Below are 6,895 nucleotides of genomic sequence, written 5' to 3'. Positions count from 1 at the left end.
AGGATGGTATTAGGCAAGGACATTTCCAGCTGTAGGACCTCAAACTTCTTTCAGAAACTAGACATTATGATATGCGGCAGTAATGTGTTTATTTTCATCATTTTACTTTCTCATCCTGAAGATAAAACATGCACACATAACATCATAGATCATGTAAAAAGGACAAAACAATGTTTTCAAATGCTTCCTTGTCAATAAAAAAACAGGCAGACACCAGATTTATATCTCTAGTTGTATTTTTGTAACTCCCCAGTTTATTTTGAAATATTCATGATTTCGACATTATCTCAAAATACACAGAAATCACCTATATCTGCCTATACACTTATTAAATGCTGATGAAGAATACTTAATATTTAAGCATGCCAAATAATAAAGCTTTTCCCAACTTTTAAAAATTTTAAAAATAAGCCAATTTATATTGGACATTTGGGTTACATGTGCATATAAAAACAGTCGTATTCCTCAACTGACCATAGTTAGACTAGCATACAAGCGTCCTTCTTTCTGGATATAATTAAGTTTCAGAGGCAAAGTGGTTCAGTTGGGAACCAATGAGCTGACCTCCTCATGAAGTAAACTCGACAAAAATCATGAAGTATTGAAGGTGCTAACGACTGTTTCCATAAATGTTTCTCTCTTCCCTATCTTTTCAATATACAAGTGTGCACTATGGGTGTGTATAAATTAAAACACTTCTAATCTAGACTGTGAGCTCCTATGGAGAGGGCTACTGTCAATCCATAAAAGGCCCGGGGAAGAGAGAGGTAGCACAGGGAGCAGAGGACACCTGCCCTCCATCAGGCCATCCACACAAACCTACTGAAGAGGTAGACTTGACTATCTAAGTCTCAGCGGGCTCAGATGCTGACCTGGGCGTTCAAGTGAGGTTTTCCTTCATTATGTTTTATGTTGTTTGTTCTACTATTTTTGTAATTGGGGCAAAGTGAGATGTTCAACTAGTCTACGAATGCTTAATATACCCCATAAACTGTCAGAATCAAATAATTTTATTGATTCTTCTGCCAAACATAACTGATTTCCATCTACAATATTTTTTAAGGTAAGAAACAGTAAGTCAACTGAACAAAGAGCTAGGCCTTTGGGCTCTGGAACATGATTACACACTGACTGAGAATGCAGGACCTCAGGGTGGGGTCTAGTCAGGCTGGCCACAGCAGGGCATGAACCTGCCTCAGTGGGCCTTCTCCAAGAACGCTCTGCAGCACCTGACACATTGCTGGTACGCCGTCTCAAAGTCAGAATCATTCCCATAATAGGGATCTTCAATAATAAGTTGTTTTTGTGGATCATAGCTCCCAAGTAGTTCAATTTTAGCTGTGCAGGTTTTAACTTGATTACTTTTTCTATTCAAATCTCTCAGATTGCTTTCATCCATACATAGTATATAATCAAACGTGGCAAAATCTTCTTTGGTAATCTGTCTTGCTTTATGGGCTGTGTGAATGCCATGATTTCTTAGGCAGCTCACAGCTCTTGGGTCTGGGGACCGGCCCACGTTCCAGTCAGAAACAGCACCGCTGTCCATGACCCAATTCTCTGAGATGTTTTGATCAGTTACAAGTTTCCTGAAAACTGCTTCTGCAATGGGTGATCGACAAATGTTACCCAGACACACAAACAGCACGGACTTGGTAGCCTGTTCCGCCATCTTTCCTGTTTTTCTGTTTAAATGGGACAACTCTCTTTATTCTCATCTGTAGTAAACTAAACAAATGATGACTGCTGGTCTAATCTCCTGGGGTAGTCTAATCTTGGCTCTGGAGTCTTGGGAGTAATATGAATAAATCTGATCGGAAAAACTTTTTGAAACCCTTACCGATGTCTAACATGTGGGTTAGAGGGAATCTTCTCCAATGGCTTCTTGAATACGGGTATAAAAGATAGAGTATGTGCCTTGAAATCAGACAACTGGAGTGTCAACCTGGCTTCAACTCCTGCTGACTGTGTGATTGTGGGCAAGTTACCTGACCTCTCTGAGCCTGTGTCTCCCTTTTTATAATCTGACAGTACAAATAGCTATTTCCTAGCATAGCTACTGCCTAGCATAGAGTAAGTATGAGAAAATTGTTCTCTGGCCATCCTTCCCAGCCTTTGCTTCAGAGTAATTCCATGCAAGTACAGACGAACACCAAGAAAATTTCTGAACCAACCTCTTCATCTACAAATCTTAGCTCCCTTGTCTCCTCCCTAAATTTTTTTTTCAAAAGACAATGCTCAGGGGATATGACTCTGAAGGTGTAGCACAGGGAAAACGTTGGGGCGATAGAACCATTCTGCATCCTGATTGTGGTGGCGACAGTAATCTAGACAAGCGTTGTTAACATTCACAGAAGTACATACCTCCCTGCTCAAGTTAATTTTACTGTATCATAATTAAACACAAAACAAAAACACCTCAGGCCCATTGGCTGTGTCTTTTATCTTGCCCCTGCTATTAAAATGCAAAAACGTCTCCTTGCTTTGCTTCTGCGTAGTCTCTCATTCATTCACTCATTAGATAGTCTTCACTGGGGACTTTCTCTGTATGAAGCACTATTCCATGTTCTGGGAACTCAAGGATAGATGGGAAGGTTATGGCCCCTGCTCTCAAGGAATTCACAATCAGAGATGGGAAACGAACACGTAAGCAGATCATTATACGGTGATAAGGGAAGCACAGAGATGGTGGTGTTAGTCTTCCGTGCCTTCTGTTTCTAATTAGTACCAACCACAGCACTCAAGGTGTGGTGGTTCTTCTATGAAGGTCGCACATCGTCTTTTCTCCACATTTGTGTTCACATCAGTTCGCCTGAAGTGCCTAAGAAATAGTCCCAGTCCTAAATGAGCAGGAAAATGCTGACTCTCCCTGCCCCTACCTGCATGGTCAGCGTGACTTCTGTATAGTGCCAATGAAAAGTGTATGTGCTATTAAAAAATTACAAGATGTAAAACTTCTTTGAACCCTTTTTCAAAGGCTAATTAGAGCCCTAGCCAATTTACCTGCTTCAGTGAAAATCAGAATTCAACATACAGGTTTGGTACATTTGTGCTTGATTATTGTGTAGATGCATTTTTGTGCATATTGAAGCTGCTTTATTAGGCTGAGGTACTCAGAGCTCCCCCATCCTAAGGCTGAGCTCTAGGTCCTTACATTTACTTCCTCTGTGTATATTGGGGGCTGTAGAGGTTGATTGATTATTATAGAGTATTTTGACCTAGCGACTCTTATTCAGAGCAATTCCTATTCCTATCTGTACATTATGATTCAAATGATCATAAATTTTAACATTTGAATACCTGAATCCTTTGTAGTCATTAAACAACTGAAGTTTAATGGCTGAATCCTTTTTGGTAAGAGGGGTGTGTGTGTGTGTGTGTGTGTGTGTGTGTGTGTGTGTGTACATATATATATTCTTAGAGAATCCCTCACAATTATATTCCTGGACTGACTCTCCGTTCTCTATCCCCATTTCATTACAGAAAAATGCAGTTCCATGGTATATGTTTAGAGGGAGTGATAGAGGACAGCAGATAAATGTACATTTGGCCATACTCAGCGCAGAAAGTCATAATTGCAACAAGGCCTGAGGGGACATTAAAACTCAACTGAAGGATGTTGCACATGTTCATGGTGACTTTGGTGTCATTAACTCACACCAGCCATTTAAAATGGATAATTTATGCTGCCAGATGGTCCTTTTTGGGGATATTCCATAAAGCCCAATCCCCTTTTTGGCACAGAGGACACCTTTATGTTGTTCCCACACTTATGCAGGCCTGCATAGCTTTTCCCCAGGGGTACAGTTAATTGAGTAGGAGGCTTTTAGTGGTTCACATGTAAATTACCTTCAGAAATATGTTGGGAGTTATGTATATCTGAATGGACGGGCAGTTTCTTGGTTTCCTACATTTGGGATAATTCTCTCAAACAAGTACTAAGGATACTGTGTATATGCCTCAGATGTGACACAGGAAGCAAGGCCTGTACCTGCTCCTCACTCAGAACGCTTTGGTATCCATTTACCTGCCTTCAAATGCTTTTTCAGGATTCCCTGGCCAAAAGAGGGCCAAAGGTTGCCAAAAGAGACAAATTTCCTAGAGCAACAGGAAGATTATGGAAAGTAAAACAAACCAGACATGCAGTAAATTACATGGGCTCTTTCAAATGTCTTTTGTAGTATCCTGTTCCCCATTAGTTTATCTCGGCACTTTTAGTGCACAGCTCTTATTATCTGGGAAGAAGGGCATAGGAGATTAAAGATGATGTTAGTTTAAAAACATCAGACAACTTCAGAATGACTTTTGCTTCTCTAACAATGCTGCATTTGTCCCTCGTACTTAGTTTCACTTCCCAGTTATCTCAAACCTGGGCTAGATACGAAACTTTGAAGCAAATCGTGAATTGATGAAACCAGTCCTATGAAATTCTATCAAGCACAAATGCGCGTACCATCAACTCTTGTTTATCTGTACAAATGAAGAATTACTGAGAAATTGATAATGCAGATAAACAGGAAGGAAACCAATAGACAGCTCCCACATTGGGTCAGACTCTGCATGTTGCTTTCAAATGTGTGGAAAAATTCTAGTGACGATTGAGTACCTACTGTGTACCAGGTTTTTAAAAAATTAACCTCCTTTAAAATATGCAAGATATAATGATCCTGCCTCTATAGAGATAAAAACCGAGACTCATAAAAGGTCACATGACTCGCCCAAGCCCACACAGATAGTAAATCTGTGGATCCAAAATCCCTATTTGAAACCAAATCTGACTTCATAGTCTTAAGTTTATCTTCTATACTCAATAACCTCTTTTACCATAAACAATTAGAGCAGCATTTTAGGGTCTCATGTCCTGGACTGGTACTTCAGTTAAAGCATTATAAGACCGGGCATGATGGCTCATGCCTGTAATCCCAGTACTTTGGGAAGCCAAGGTGGACGGTTCACCTGAGGTTGGGAGTTGGAGACCAGCCTGATCAACATGGAGAAACCCCATCTCTACCAAAAATACAAAATTAGCCGGGTGTGGTGCCGCACGCCTGTAATCCCAGCTACTCGGGAGGCTGAGGTGGGAGAATTGCTTGAACCCGGGAGGTGAAGGTTGCGGTGAGCTGAGATCGTGCCATTGCACTCCAGCCTGGGTAACAAGAGTGAAACTCCGTCAAAAAAAAAATACATATATATAATAAGAAACAATAAATAACTCATCAGAGAGACCTGAAAAACATTTGATTTTCCTTATCCCAAAGCCTTGTCATACAACTTAATCAAGAGAAGAAATATAGGTTATTAAATATACATAGGACACAATATATAAGCAAAGAGTATTAACTTTTAACAAAGTAAACTATCATTTTCATTTATAAAATCAAATAACCCTCAGCAGTTAGGTCTTTGTTCAAATAGTAGCTCATCAGACAGGCCCTCAGTGATCTAAAATAGCTGCTGACCCTCCCTGCATCATCCTATAACCCACAACCCTATTTTGCTTTCTTTATATCTGCATCCACTATTTTTTTTTTTTTTTTTTCTGAGACAGAGTCTCACTCTCTCGCCCAGGCTGGAGTGCAGTGGCACGATCTCAGCTCATTACAAACTCCACCTCCTGGGTGCAGGTGATTCTCTTGCCTCAGCCTCCTTAGCAGGTGGGACTACAAGTGCACACCACCATGCCTGGCTAATGTTTGTATTTTTAGTAGAGACGGGGTTTCATCATATTGACCAGGCTAGTCTCAAACTCCTGGCCTCAAGAGATCCTCCTGCCTCAGCCTCCCAGAGTGCTGGGATTACTGGTGTGAGCCCACCATGCCAGGGCATCTCTCTGCTATTATTGTCTGTTTTCTCTCTCTAGGATATATACTCCATAAACAGTGGGACTTAGTCTGTCTTTTCCATTGCTGTATCTCTAACATCCATAACAGTGTCTAGCACATAATAGATATTCAGTAAATACTGATTGAATGAATGAAGGATAAAGCAGAGAATCTGAGGTGCTTTCAATAAACTTGAAAGCAGACTTTGCTACCAAGAATACTCTCAGAATTGGTGTTTACTACATTTTTCAATTTGCAGGCTTTCAGTCACATCCAATTACTAGCAATTCGTAAGCAGAACAATTGCTTAGGCTCAGCCAAGGACCCCATTGATGAGCAGCAGTGCATTGACTTTATTACAAGTATCCCTCACCTGAAAGTGTGTTCCTTTAAGTGAATCAAACCTTTTTAAAAAAATAAAATAAAAAATAATTCTGTATTATTTTTAAGTTCATTGTTTAGTTTTAGCTCTATATGAAGAATCTCAACAGTGAATTCTTTGTAGAACATTTTATGTAGTATAGACAACCTCCCTGACTTACCTGTGAAAAATTCAGATTTCCATACCAAATTTTCTCTTATCCAAGTGTAAGGAGAACCCATATGAGACACTTCAGACCCTTGCTATTAAAGTGTGGTCTGAGGACCTGCAACATGGCATCACCTGGGAGTTTACTAAAAATAGAGAACCCTGGCCAGGCGTGGTGGCTTACACCGTAATCCGGGCGTGGTGGCTTACACCATAATCCCAGCACTTTGAGGGCCCAAGGTGGGAGGATTGCTTGAGGCCAGGAGCTTGAGATCAGCCTAAGTAAGACAGCAGAACCCTGTCTCTACAAAAACATTTTTAAAATCAGCAATGCATAGTGGCATGTGCCTGTAGTCCTAGCTACTTGGAAGGCTGAGGCAGGAGCCTTGCTTGAGCCCAGGAACTCAAGGTTACAGTGAGTTATGATTGTGCCATTGCACTCCAGCCTGAGCAATAGAGTGAGACCCTGTCCCAAAAGAAAAGAGAAACAAAGAGAAAAACAGAATCTCAGGCCCCGCCTAGACCAACAGGATTTTAACAAGAT

General features: G+C 40.7%; 1 pseudogene across 1 annotated transcript; it reads right to left on the bottom strand.

Annotated features, from left to right (window-relative positions):
* Positions 1 to 218: 218 nt before the first annotated feature.
* On the bottom strand, positions 219 to 1,677 carry LOC108532911 (low molecular weight phosphotyrosine protein phosphatase pseudogene; annotated as a pseudogene). Its single transcript, XR_001886583.1, has one exon. The product of XR_001886583.1 is annotated as a low molecular weight phosphotyrosine protein phosphatase pseudogene (transcript).
* Between the last annotated feature and the right edge of the window lie 5,218 nt (positions 1,678 to 6,895).

Source organism: Rhinopithecus bieti, unplaced genomic scaffold (genome assembly GCF_001698545.2).
Source record: "Rhinopithecus bieti isolate Rb0 unplaced genomic scaffold, ASM169854v2 scaffold_6380, whole genome shotgun sequence".
Taxonomy (NCBI): domain Eukaryota; kingdom Metazoa; phylum Chordata; class Mammalia; order Primates; family Cercopithecidae; genus Rhinopithecus; species Rhinopithecus bieti.
Note: the sequence above shows the minus strand (reverse complement) of the source record. Positions and strands in the feature narration are given on the sequence as shown.